This window comes from Triticum aestivum, chromosome 1D (assembly GCF_018294505.1).
Source record: "Triticum aestivum cultivar Chinese Spring chromosome 1D, IWGSC CS RefSeq v2.1, whole genome shotgun sequence".
NCBI lineage: Eukaryota > Viridiplantae > Streptophyta > Magnoliopsida > Poales > Poaceae > Triticum > Triticum aestivum.
Window position 1 is genome coordinate 141,494,680 of NC_057796.1, and position 13,107 is coordinate 141,507,786.

The window sequence follows — 13,107 nt, forward strand, 5'->3', positions numbered from 1 at the left end:
ATCGACCGCCGTGGGGAAGTAGGCGGACTGCGTCTGCCGCACCGCCAACTCGCTCTCCGATGGCTCGTTCGTCCCGGCATCCTTGGCCACTCCCTTGCCTCTGCTGGTGTTGGGTGCCATCGCGGCTGTGGGAGGCGAGGAATGAAGGATGGCAAAGGCGCAGCGGTGGCGAGCGAAGGCAAGAGCTTGAGAGGGAGGAAGAAGGGGACGGCGGTTCCGAGATTGGGGAAAGCACGGAGGGTAAATGAGCAGCGCGCCCGCAGTTATTCCTTTTTACGGGGAAGGCGCGGGCCGCCTCTTTCCCCATTAACTGTGATGTGACGCATGCGTGCAGGAACCGCCCCACGCATGACCCCCACGTCACGCACGACTCTCCACGTCGCGCGTTCAACGCGGGTCGTGGGGAAGCGCAGCAGACGAAACAATTACTACGGTAAAAATCCGCCCCACCTGCCCGCGCACCGTTCTGGGCCTGGCCCAACAACGCGTCGCACTTATGTGTGGCCCAGACCCGGGGGCTCCTGTCGGTGTACAAAAGTAGGGGCTCTCCTTTTGACCCCTTTACTTGTGCACGGGCAGTCAGAGCCGCGCGCCGCGGCCGCACTTAGCAGGGCAGAGGAGGGAAGTCGGAGAGAAGCCGAAGCACAAGACAATGGAGGCAACGCCAAAACCAGAAACACAAAGAGCAAAGGGGCGAGGTGGACCCCCCGGCAAGCCCCTTGCCGGCGCGGCCTCCGCGGCCCCGGCAAGAGCCTTGTCGGGGCAACTTGCCCGACGCCAGCAGAGTATGCCACCCTTGAGCCCACGGGTTCCAACTGCACCAACAAACCACATTGGAACCAAGGCTCAGGAGGCACCTCTGTGACAGCATGCAGATCTTTGTCAAGATCATAAACACACGAGGTCAGATGAGGACCAGAAGACGACGAACCTCGGCGGGATCCTTGCCAAGGAGATCCACAAGACCCCCTGCAAGATCTTTGCCGGGGACAACCACGCTACCGCGGCAAGACCCTTGCCGAGGACGCCTGTGGGTCCACAGCCAGGCGCGCATCAACCGAGGCTCCACCATCGTTCGCATGCAGCTGCCAGCCCAACCAACTGGGCAGGCACCTGCGTGGCAACATGCGGCTTCCAGGCCAACTCAGCAAGCACCTGCGTGGTGGCATGCAGGTCTTCGTGAGGGCCCTGCCACCGTGCCACCTTAGCAGCCTGCCTGCCTACATGGCGCTACACACATCGCTAGCCTGGGCGCGTGTCGAAGCGAGATGGAGCGGCGACGGACGGGATGGGCCTCGTTCCCGTCCCCGGTAAAGCAAGGGGACACCTAAGCGATGCACTAAATGCGTCTTGTGCTGTAATACGGGCGATAAGCTCACAATACTGTTGACCTTTCCACCTCCTGTGTGCCACTGTGGCAGCCCCTTTCGACTATAAAAGGAGGCCCGAGGCATACTGGAGAAGGATTCGGCTCTTTGGAACTACACAGCCACTGTAGCTAGTTCAAGAGCTCAAGAACACTCCGAAATACACACCAAAGCAGGACTAGGGTATTACGCATCCTCGCGGCCCGAACCTGGGTAAACGATCTTTGTGCTAGCTCCTAAACCTGCTCTTCTCACAACCCCGCGCCCGCCAACCGTAGAAGGGATCCCAGTGATCCCATAGGTGTCGTTTCCCCGACACTATGAGATGTTTGATTCCCTATGATTGTTTTGAGATATGAAGATGGTGATATTAGAGTCATGCTAGTGAGTAATTGTGAATCTGAGAAATACCTGTGCTGCAGTTTGTGAGTCCTGTAGCATGCACGTATGGTGAACCGTTATGTAACGAAGTTGGAGCATGAGATGTTTTTTGATTGTCGTCCTTATGAGTGGCGGTCGGGGACGAGCGATGGTCTTTTTCTACCAATCTACCCCCCTAGGAGCATGCGCGTAGTACTTTGTTTTGATGACTAATAGATTTTTGCAATAAGTATGTGAGTTCTTTATGACTAATGTTGAGTCCATGGATTATACGCATTCTCACCTTTCCGCCATTGCTAGCCTCTCTAGTACCGCGCAAATTTCGCCGGTACCATAAATCCACCACATACCTTCCTCAAAACAGCCACCATACCTACCTATCATGGCATTCCCATAGCCATTCCGAGATATATTGCCATGCAACTTTTCACCGTTCCGTTTATTATGACACGCATCATCATTGTCATATTGCTTTGCATGATCATATAGTTGACATCGTATTTGTGGCAAAGCCACCATTCATAATTCTTTCATACGTGTCGGTCTTGATTCATTGCACATCCCGGTACACCGCCGGAGGCATTCACATAGAGTCATATTTTGTTCTAGTATCGAGTTGTAATTTTTTGAGTTGTAAGTAAATAAAAGTGTGATGATCTTCATATTAGAGCATTGTCCCATGTGAGGAAATAAAAAGAGAGAAAAGGCCAAAAAAAGAAGGCCCCAAAAAAAAGAAAAAAAAGAGAGAAGGGACAATGTTACTATCCTTTTGCCACACTTGTGCTTCAAACTAGCACCATGATCTGAGTCTCCTATGATATCACTTTCATATACTAGTGGGAATTTTCATTATAGAACTTGGCTTGTATATTCCAACAATGGGCTTCCTCAAAATTCCCTAGGCCTTCATGAGCAAACAAGTTGGATGCACACCCACTTAGTTTTTCGTTTTGAGCTTTCATAAACTTATAGCTCTAGTGCATCCCTTGCATGGCAATCCCTACTCACTCACATTGATATCTATTGATGGACATCTCCATAGCCCGTTGATACGCCTAGTTGATGTGAGATTATCCCCTTCTTTTTTGTCTTCTCCACAACCACATTCTATTCCTCCTAAAGTGCTATGTCCATGGCTCACGCTCATGTATTGCGTGAAAGTTGAAAAGGTTTGAGAACGTCAAAAGTATGAAACAATTGCTTGGCTTGTCATCGGGGTTGTGCATGATTTAAATGTTTTGTGTGATGAAGATGGAGCATAGCCAGACTATATGATTTTGTAGGGATAAGCTTTCTTTGGCCATGCTATTTTGAGAAGACATAATTATTTTGTTTGTATGCTTGAAGTATTATTATTTTTATGTCAATATTAAACTTTTGTTTTGAATCTTACGGATCTGAACATTCATGCCACAATAAAGAGAATTACATGCATAAATATGTTAGGTAGCATCCCACATCAAAAATTCTATTTTTATCATTTAACTACTCGAGGACGAGCAGGAATTAAGCTTGGGGATGCTTGATACGTCTCCTATGTATCTATAATTTTTGATTGTTCCATGCTATTATATTATCTGTTTTGGATGTTTTATATGCATTAATACGCTATTTTATATGATTTTTGGGACTAACCTATTAACCTAGAGCCCAGTGCATGTTCCTGTTTTTTCCTTGTTTTAGAGTGTCACAGAAAAGGAATACCAAACTGAATGAAACTTTCGCGATGATTTTTCTTGGACCAAAAGACATCCAGTGTCACATCCTGATTTTTGGCCCTTTCTTTTTCTTTTGATTTTCTGAGATTTTTTCTTGAGTTTTCTTTTTCCGTGGTTATGTGGTCTGGAAACTGGAGAAGATGACCTCTTCTTTCTTTCTAGAGTGGCTTGTCATCCTCAAAACCCTTCCTAGACCTTGCCATTTCCATCTTGGACCAACCCCAATATTCTTTTCCTTGGGAATATTCCTTTTTCTATTAAAGGAATAACCCAATTTGCCCTAGGTTGTGAAGAAACCTATATTTCCATCACTCCTAAAATTCCCAAATAATTCTCATAAATTGTTTGGGTCATATCTTCCTCAAATGTGGCAAAATATTTCATTTTCCATGTTCTTCATCATGCTCAATTAATTCCTTCCCTATTTTGTCCTGAATGGCAGTTTGTGAAGCAAGCGTCATTTACCTTTGCCCAATTGACCTCAAAGTTTTTGGAAACCTTTTCATGTCAAAATAAATGTCTCATGCCAAACTTCAACATAATTTTCCTAGTAAATATTCCCGAGCATTTTTTTGAAGTTCCTGTCTGAGGGAATTGTTTGTGAAGGAAGTACTAGTTAGGTTAACCCAATTGAGTTGAAATTTGGATGGTCCTTGATATCATCAAATAAAAGCCCTCCTAAAGATTTGAGCTCATGCAATGCATCCATGTGAGCTTAGCATCAATTCTTTGTTTCTGTCCAAATTTTCAGTTAGTGAAGCAAGTATATTTTATCTTGCTTAATTACTGCTGAAAATTTTCCAGGACCTTCTCCTACCGATATAACCTATACCCACAAGATTTGGGCTCATTTCATCAAGCCATTTCCCCTCAGGATTTTTCCTAAGTTTCTGTCCAGAGAAGTGCTATATGAAGGAAGTACCATTTTGGCTTAGCCAAATGGTATGAAATTTTTATGGAACACTAATATGACCAAATAACCCTTCCTGGCCAAATTTCAGCTCAAGTGGCTTCTTCATTTGAGTGCATCATCATAATCTTTATTCTAGACCATATTGGTCAGTTACAAAGCAACTATGTTGTTTTGCGGCCCATTTCTTCTCTAAAACCCCAGGACTATAGTCCTTCCTAACCTAAATTCCCCAAACAACCCATATGGACCATAGCATTCCTATGGTGATCACTGCATCACGATTAAGTTTGATGCAGCAACATTCAGAGCTCAATTCCCATCTAACCACTGCACGTTTCTTCGAGCTACTCACTCAGTCGAAACCTCCCTCGGAAGGACTCTCCCCAAGACAACCATTTACAGTCATTTATCTCCTCTTGATGCCAGCTCAGGCGGTGACCACGGGTCATGCCAGCCAAACGCGTGCTCTGGCGCCTCTGTCCTCTTCTCTTGCTCTCTGCTCAGCGTCTCAGCGAGCACGGGCATGTCTCCTAGCTCCCCCTCATCGTCATCTTCTTCCTGGAGCTATCTCCCTCTGCGGAAGCCTCTCCGTCGGTGCTCGTCGCCGAGCACCCACGGGCGTACTATGGCCGACAAGGCATTTAAGGCGTTCGGCTTCTTCTCCCCTGCGCCCCTTGGCCTCCTCTGCTCCGTGACCCTCTGTAGCGTGTCCGCTTCTCCCTCGTCGTGTTCCCGCACCTCCCCGTGACCGATGAGTGTCGCCAGGGCCTTGGCCGAACTTGCACGGCGGCGACCGGCTCGGCCTTCCCCGCCCCGGCTATATATAGCCCCTCCCCGCGGCTCCCGAGCACTCCATCGACCTCATCTAGCTCCCAGCTCTCTCCCGAGCCTCTCAACCCCTCGCCGGAGCCCCTCCTGTCCTCCCGCTGCCACCACGGCCATCGCCGGCCGCCGCTCAAATTCGAGCAGTCCGGCCACTCCCCCTCACTTAGCTTCCACCAGAGGAGCCCTCTCGATCCCCTGATCCTCCCCACATCTTCCTTTCCCCTCCGGAGTAACCACATCGCCGACTGCATCCATGGCCGACGACCTCCTCCGCTGGCGTCCCTTCTGCTGCTCCCTCCTTCCTCCTTGGAGGTCGTGCCATGCACCAGTCGATGCGCCCCGTTCCGCTGATCACCCCAGTAGGCGGAGCGGCGCGAGAGGTGGCCGGAGTCGCCGGGGATCCTCGCCGGGGCTGTCGGGCTCGCTCCCGCCTCTGCACGCCGTCGGGGTGGAGAAGAAGGAAGAGCAGGGAGGAGAGAGAAAGAGGCAGGCCCACCTGTCAGCGAGACAAGTCCCGGTCCCGCCTCTGCCACGTCACTTAAGTGAAAGCGGAATTCCTAGAATACACTTTCCAGCTGAGTAAGCGTACATCTTTGCTTCTTCAGTGAGCATTACACTTCCTCTACTTCGAAGACGTATTCTGAGAATGCGTTTTCTCCTTTTTCAGCCGCCGGCCGAATCCTCTAGTTTGTGAACGTTCACCCGTTAGTAACAGAAAAGCATATATTTTTATTTGTTTTTCTGCTAACGAACGAACGGCTGTAACTTTTTGCTCAAGACTCCGATTGAGGTGAATCCAAAGCCTAATTCTTCGTCTCGTTGAGCCCGTTCTGTTGGTGTCACTTTCATTATGTTTTGACATACTGGAAATGACCTTTTTGCCCTTGCCCCTAATCAGTCCCTTTCGAGAGAGAAGTGTTTCCGGCAAATCTTTCCGCGATCTTTCCGCACATCTTCCCGATGGTTTCTTCGTCCCCAGGCAAGCCACAACACCCACTTGCATGATGGCCATGCAGTAGCCATGGTTTTCAACTTGAATATTTAATAAATGTCTGCTTGTTTTGATACGGTTATCGTTGTTTTGGTGATGCTTATGGATTTGTGTTCACTATCATGCTATGCTTTCTTGCACTTTGTTATCATGAACTACTTGCTAGTATTACTTTCATATTTCCATGCTTGATAGTAGCACATGTTGGGTTGTTCATTGAGGGAGTCCTGGACTAAGGGGTCCTCGGGCGTCCGGCTTGTTGGACATGGGCCGGACTTATGGGCTGTGAAGATACAAGATCGAAGACTTTCTCCCGTGTCCGGATAGGACTCTCCTTGGCGTGGAAGGCAAGCTTGACGACCAAATATGAAGATTCCTTTCTCTGTAACCGACTTTGTATAACCCTAGTCCCCTCCGGTGTCCATATAAACCGGAGGGCTTAGTCCGGAAACAGATACAGTCATACAGGCTAGACTTCTAGGGTTTTAGCCATTACGATCTCGTGGTAGATCAACTCTTGTAATACTCATATTCATCAAGATCAATCAAGCAGGAAGTAGGGTATTACCTCCATAGAGAGGGCCCGAACCTAGGTAAACATTGTGTCCCCCGTCTCCTGTTACCATCGACCTTAGACACACAGTTCAGGACACCCTACCCGAGATCCGCCGGTTTTGACACTGACATTGGTGCTTTCATTGAGAGTTCCACTGTGCCCTCCCCAAAAGGTTCGGTGGCTCCTTAAATCATTAACAACGATGCTGTCCAAGGGGAAACCTTCCTCCTCGGGCAGATCTTCGTGTTCGGCGGCTTCGCATTGCGGGCCAACTCACTTGGCCATCTGGAGCAGATCGATAGCTACGCCCCTGGCCATCAGGTTAGATTTGGGAACTTGAACTACGTCGCGGATATCCGTGGAGACTTGATCTTCGACGGCTTTGAGACCATGGCAGCCGCTCCCTGTCCCTACGGTGAACATGACTTAAATCTGTCACCGGGCCATACTCAGGAAATTGCACCTGTAACTACTCCGGCCCTAGATCCGGAGCATATCGCGACATCCGAGGACGGGAAGCTCAACCCCGCCACAGAAGCCGCAGACTCCGCGGCGTTGGAGCCGCACACAGACCCAACCTCGGGTGATATTTGTGTCTCCGGAACCTCGGACTTGTTTCCGGTGATAAGTTCCGAACCATGTGCGTCCGCTTACATCGAGCTAGATCTGTCATCGATCACCGAATTCAGTGCGGCAGACGTCTTCCGGCACTCGCCTCTAGGCAACATGCCGAACTCACTAAAAAAGCTGTCCTTAGCGAGGGACTCATAGCCGAACTATATCCGGTTCGAACTGGAGGCTGATGACGTGAATTTCGCTTCCCACCCGCCACCCACTACATAGCCACTATCGACGATTTAACCGACATCCTCGATTATGGCTCCGAGGACGTCGACGGTATGGACGACGATGCAGATGAGGAGCATGGCCAAAACCCGCCGTTTCCCCGACGCTGGACGGCCACTTCTTCGTACGACGTATACATGGTGGATACACCCAAAGAGAATAACGACGAGGACAAGGAAAAGCCAGCCGAGGACGAGCCTCCCAAGACACAACCAAAGTGCCGGCGTCAGCGGCGCCGCTCTAAATCCTGCCGCAGCAAGGACAGCAACACCGGCATTGGAGACGATCACACTCCAGATGGTGCCGAAGACAAAGAAGATCCCGATGAACAAACGGCCGAACAGGACGATCGGGAAGATGGGCAAGTTAGCCCTACTAAACAGGCCACAAACGATGACTCGGAGGGCAGCACTTATCTTCCACCCTCCGAGGATGAGGTGAGCCTTTGCAACGAGGATTTTATCGTGCCTGAGGAACCTCTCGAGCAAGAGCGCTTTAAGCGCCAGCTAATAGCCACGGTGAGAAGCCTGAAAAAGAAGCAGCAGCAGCTTCAAGCTGATCAAGATCTGCTCAACGATAGATGGACTGATGTCCTGGCAGCCGAAGAATACGGCCTTAAGCGCCCAGCCAAAAGTGACCCAGAGCCCGTACCATCATCGCGCAATGTGGCTGACCGACCACCATGCGGTCGGGATAAAATGACAACTCAAGCCGAACACCAGGCCGCCCCACCTCGCCGTAAAGGCAGGGACAAAACAGCTCAGGGTTACACATATGACCTTCGGCAGGACCTGGATAGTAGAGCAGGACAGACAAGATCGATCTATGGATCACAAGGACGTGCCTCGACACGCGACGACGGCTACCTATTCGGACGTGACAAACCTAGTCACGCCCGGGCCGACAACCGCAGACGGACTCCATCGGAGCTACGTCGCGATGCGGCCCGATATTGAGGCGCCGCACACCCTCTTTGCTTCACCGACGAAGTAATGGATCATGAATTCCCAGAAGGGTTTAAACCCGTAAACATCGAATCATACGATGGAACAACAGATCCCGCAGTATGGATCGAGGATTTTATTCTCCACATCCATATGGCCCGCGGAAATACCTCCCACTAAAACTCAAAGGGCCAGCTCGACACTGGTTAAACAGTCTGCCCGAAAATTTTATTGGCAGTTGGGAGGACTTGGAAGAAGCCTTCCTTGACAACTTCCAAAGTACATATGTCCGGCCACCAGACGCCGATGACTTAAGCCACATAGTTCAACAGCCTGGAGAGTCAGCCAGGAAATTCTGGACTAGGTTCCTAACCAAAAAGAACCAGATCGTCGACTGTCCGGATGCCAAAGCCCTAGCGGCCTTTAAACATAGCATCCGTGACGAATGGCTCGCCCGCCACCTCGGCCAGGAAAAGCCGAAGTCCATGGCAGCCCTCATGGCACTCATGACCCGCTTTTGTGCGGGAGAGGATAGTTGGCTGGCCCGTAGCAAAAATACAGCAAGTGACACGGGCACCTATGAGGTCAAAAATAGCAACGGCAAGCTCTGACGTAGCAGACACAAACGCCGAAGTAATGGTGACAACACCGATGACATGATAGTCAATGCCAGATTCAGTGATTCCAAGTCCGGTCAGGAGAAGAAGCCATATAAAAGAAACAATCAGGGACCATCCAGCTTGGACCGCATACTCGATCGTCTGTGCCAAATCCATGGCACCCCTGACAAACCGGCCAATCATACCAACAGAGATAGTTGGGTTTTTAAGCAGGCCGACAAGTTAAATGTCGAGAACAAAGAAAAGGGATCGCAAAGCGAGGATGATGACGAGGAGCCCCGACAACCGAACACAGGGGGACAAAAGAATTTCCCCCGGGTCAAAATGGTGAACATGATATATGCTACACACATCCCCAAGAGGGAGCGCAAGCGCGTGCTCAGGGACGTCTATGCAATAGAGCCAGTCGCCCCAAAATTTAATCCATGGTCGTCATGCCCGATCACTTTTGATCAACGAGATCATCCGACCAGTATCTGTCATGGCGGTTCAGCCGCATTGGTCCTTGACCCAATAATTGACGGATTCCACCTGACGCGAGTCCTTATGGACGGCGGTAGCAGCCTGAACTTGCTCTATCAGGATACAGTGCGCAAAATGGGCATTAACCCATTACGGATCAAGCCCACAAAGACTACCTTCAAAGGAGTCATACCAGGTGTAGAGGCCCGCTGCACGGGCTCAATTACGCTAGAGGTTGTCTTCGGATCTCCGGACAACTTCCGAAGCGAAGAGTTGATCTTCGAGATCGTCCCTTTTCGCAGCGGCTACCACGCACTGCTTGGACGAACCGCATTTGCTCGGTTCAACGCGGTGCCACACTATGCTTATCTCAAGCTCAAGATGCCCGGTCCACGCGGTGTCATAACAGTCAATGGCAACACGGAACGCTCCCTCCGTACAGAAGAGCACACCGCTGCCTTACCAGCAGAAGTACAGAGCGACCTTCTCAAGCAGAACCTTAATTCGGCTGCCGAGCCCGTGGACACCGTTAAGAGGGTCTGGACTATTCTGCAGCAGGACAGCTCGGCTCGTCAGGAGCTCGACGAGCAATTTGGCCTCCGTCCCAGTCCCGATCAAGTGGTGGCATTGGTACCGCGCGTACATAACTACGCACTCAAAATACCATGGGCACAGACGGAGGCATACCTACCTTGTGATCCACAATACGGCTTGACCGTTCCCGGACACATTTACTTTCACTATTTCCTTTTTCCTTTTCAGGTTCCTTTTCCACATGCCTTCCATGATGGCTTGATCGCAGTTCCTTTCGAAGGACAAATACACCAAGACGGCAGTCAGCCTGGACGTAGAGGGGAATTTTTAGGTGGTCTCTTTAACGACCACTCTACTTGTTTTCAGGGCCCACACAGAGCTCTCCCTTGGTGATGGCATGTTAAATAGCCTGTTGCTTATCACACTATTTGTATCAATGCGCCTTGACGTATTAATCAAATTATAATGGAAACAGTTTGCGGCCCAAATTTTAGGGCCCCTGCTTTATGCTTTTGCTCCTTTTCTGTTTTCTTATTTTTTTATTATTAATCAGCTCATCAGATAGCACCCATACACTATGGTACGTTTCAATTTTCCAGGGGCTTCATAGCACCCCGCTCTATGGCAACAAAAGTCCGAACACTTTTTACAGTATAGTTCGGCACCCCGAATTTAGCATTATATGCATTGGCTCTGAATCATGTCTTTGGTCAATAGTTGGGTTGCCCGGCTCATATGCTTGCTACCTTACGTTCTGCTATATCGGCTAAGGTAGTAAAGGGAGCACTACTGCGATTGTGCCCTGGTTTACCCGAAGGAGCACCTCAGTAGAGAAAGCCGAAAACTGACTGTCATGATGCGGCGAGAGCCGGTCAGCTCTTCGGAGGTTTCAAATCGATAGAGATTTTTTCCGCATTATGCGAAGGATCGGTACTTACCCGGTCAGGTGCTTATAGCATTCTAGTTTGGATACTAGGGGCTGCGCCCACATTTTTTGTCAAACTCCTATGGTTAAGTGAGAGTGCTAAAGCCGTATAGTCTGATTGTCTGGTTCGTTGCGCTAAACACCTCCTTCAAGGACCTAACAATTGGATCAAGAGTGTTTAGATTCCATCCCGAACACCCCCGTACTACCTACATGGGGGCAGAAGCCGACGACTGGCCAACTCTCAGATTTCATACAAAACGGCCGCACAGGAGGTAAAACCTTTTAAACATAACGAAAATTACATTACATAACAACTTTGTTTCATCTTACAAGGCGCAGACAACTTGAATATATTCATTCAAAGATAATGTCTTGCGAACACTGCGTCGCTACAAGGCGAGACCCCTCCAGGACGTCTCCAAAATACCGCTCGGGTGTGCGGTGCTCCTTGCCCTCGGGCGGCCCCTCGGTCACAAGCTTGGCGTCCATCTTCACCCACCACGCCTTGACTCGTGTGAAGGCCATCCGCGCTCCCTCGATGCAGACCGATCGCTTGATGACGTCCAGCCGAGGACAATCGTTCACCAGCCGCTTCACGAGGCCGAAGTAACTGCTGGGTATAGCTTCGGCGGGCCACAACCGGATTATTAAATCCTTCATGGCCAGTTCGGCCACCATATGCAGCTCGACCAGCTGTTTCAGCTGATCGGTGAAGGGCACTGGATGTTCTGGCGCAAGGTATTGCGACTAGAACAGCTTCTCTGTTGAGCTCCCCTCTTCAGCTCGGAAGAACTCCGCAGCGTCTGACACACTGCACAATAGGTCCGCAAACGCCCCTGGAGAACTCCGAATCCGGGTTAGTAAGACATACTTCTTCTTCACATACTTGCTTTGCATACTAAATGCCTTACCCGCCGCAATCTTCTTGGCCTCCTGGATCTCCTGGAGGGCGCCCTGGGCCTCAACCCGGGCCTCTTCAGCACTTTGGCGAGCCTTGGCGAGTTCGATCTCTCGAGCCGAAACTTCGCACTTCAAGGCCTCGCATTTCTTCACCGCGTCCTAGAGCTCTTGCTGGACATTGTTCACCCTGGCCTTGAGCTTCTTACGGGCGGCTTGCTCCTTGGCAGCTTTCTCCTCGGCTTCGGCCAGGGCCTTTTTAAGGGCCTCAACCTCGGTCGTCGCTCCTGCACATATCATAGCACTATGATCAATACACATCATTTATTCTTTCCCAATGCAAAGCGAGTCATTGCATACCTTGCTGGTCCTCTAGCTACTTCCTCGCTTGGCCGAGCTCCTCCTCGGCCCGCTCCAGTCTCTGCTTTAGTCCGGAGACTTCGGCAGCGTGTGAGGTCGCGGCTAGTAACGACGCCTGATCATTAATACAAGACACATACAATTAGTTTCCTACAAAAATGAATTGATCCTCTATCCGGTTTGCTTTCCGAACACCGGACAGTGTCTCAGGGGCTACTGTCTATATGGGGATTTTCTCCCTTGCGTCGCTTACCTCAAAACCTGTCAGCAGGCCGCTGCAGGCTTCCGTCAGTCCGCTCTTGATGGACTGAACCCTCTCAATCACCATACCCATAAGGATACGGTGTTCTTTCACAATGGAAGCACCTCGCAGCGCTTCCAGAAGATTGTCCGGTGCCTCTGGTTGAGCAGAGGTCACCGGTGGGATAGGCACACCTCCGTCTTTCAAAGGAGGCTGCACGCCGGACTCCGGAGCCATGTAGGTCTCCGGAACCATATCCGGACGGGGGCCGAGCTGAATACGGCCCCCATCGCCAGTGTCCATGGGGGACTGCTCCCCCATGTGTCCGACGGTCGAGGTTTCGCCCTCTGGCGCCACCTTGACGGCCTCCTGAGACTCTCCCTGGCCTGGGAAAGTCCTTCGCGACAGCACCTCGACGTCGCCCTTGGCCGTGGGAGAGTTAGCGGCCGGCGGTGACGCGCTGGCCATCACCCTTGAATCCAACGAACCTCTTGATGAGGATCGCTGGGAGCTGTCATGGGCTG

General features: G+C 50.6%; 1 long non-coding RNA gene across 1 annotated transcript; it reads left to right on the forward strand.

Moving 5' to 3' along the window:
* The first annotated feature begins 5,218 nt into the window (after window positions 1-5,218).
* LOC123166851 (uncharacterized) lies at window positions 5,219-6,553 on the forward strand. The gene is made up of 3 exons (XR_006483712.1): window positions 5,219-5,783; window positions 5,872-5,994; window positions 6,103-6,553. It is a non-coding gene; the product is annotated as an uncharacterized lncRNA (long non-coding RNA).
* Window positions 6,554-13,107: the final 6,554 nt, after the last annotated feature.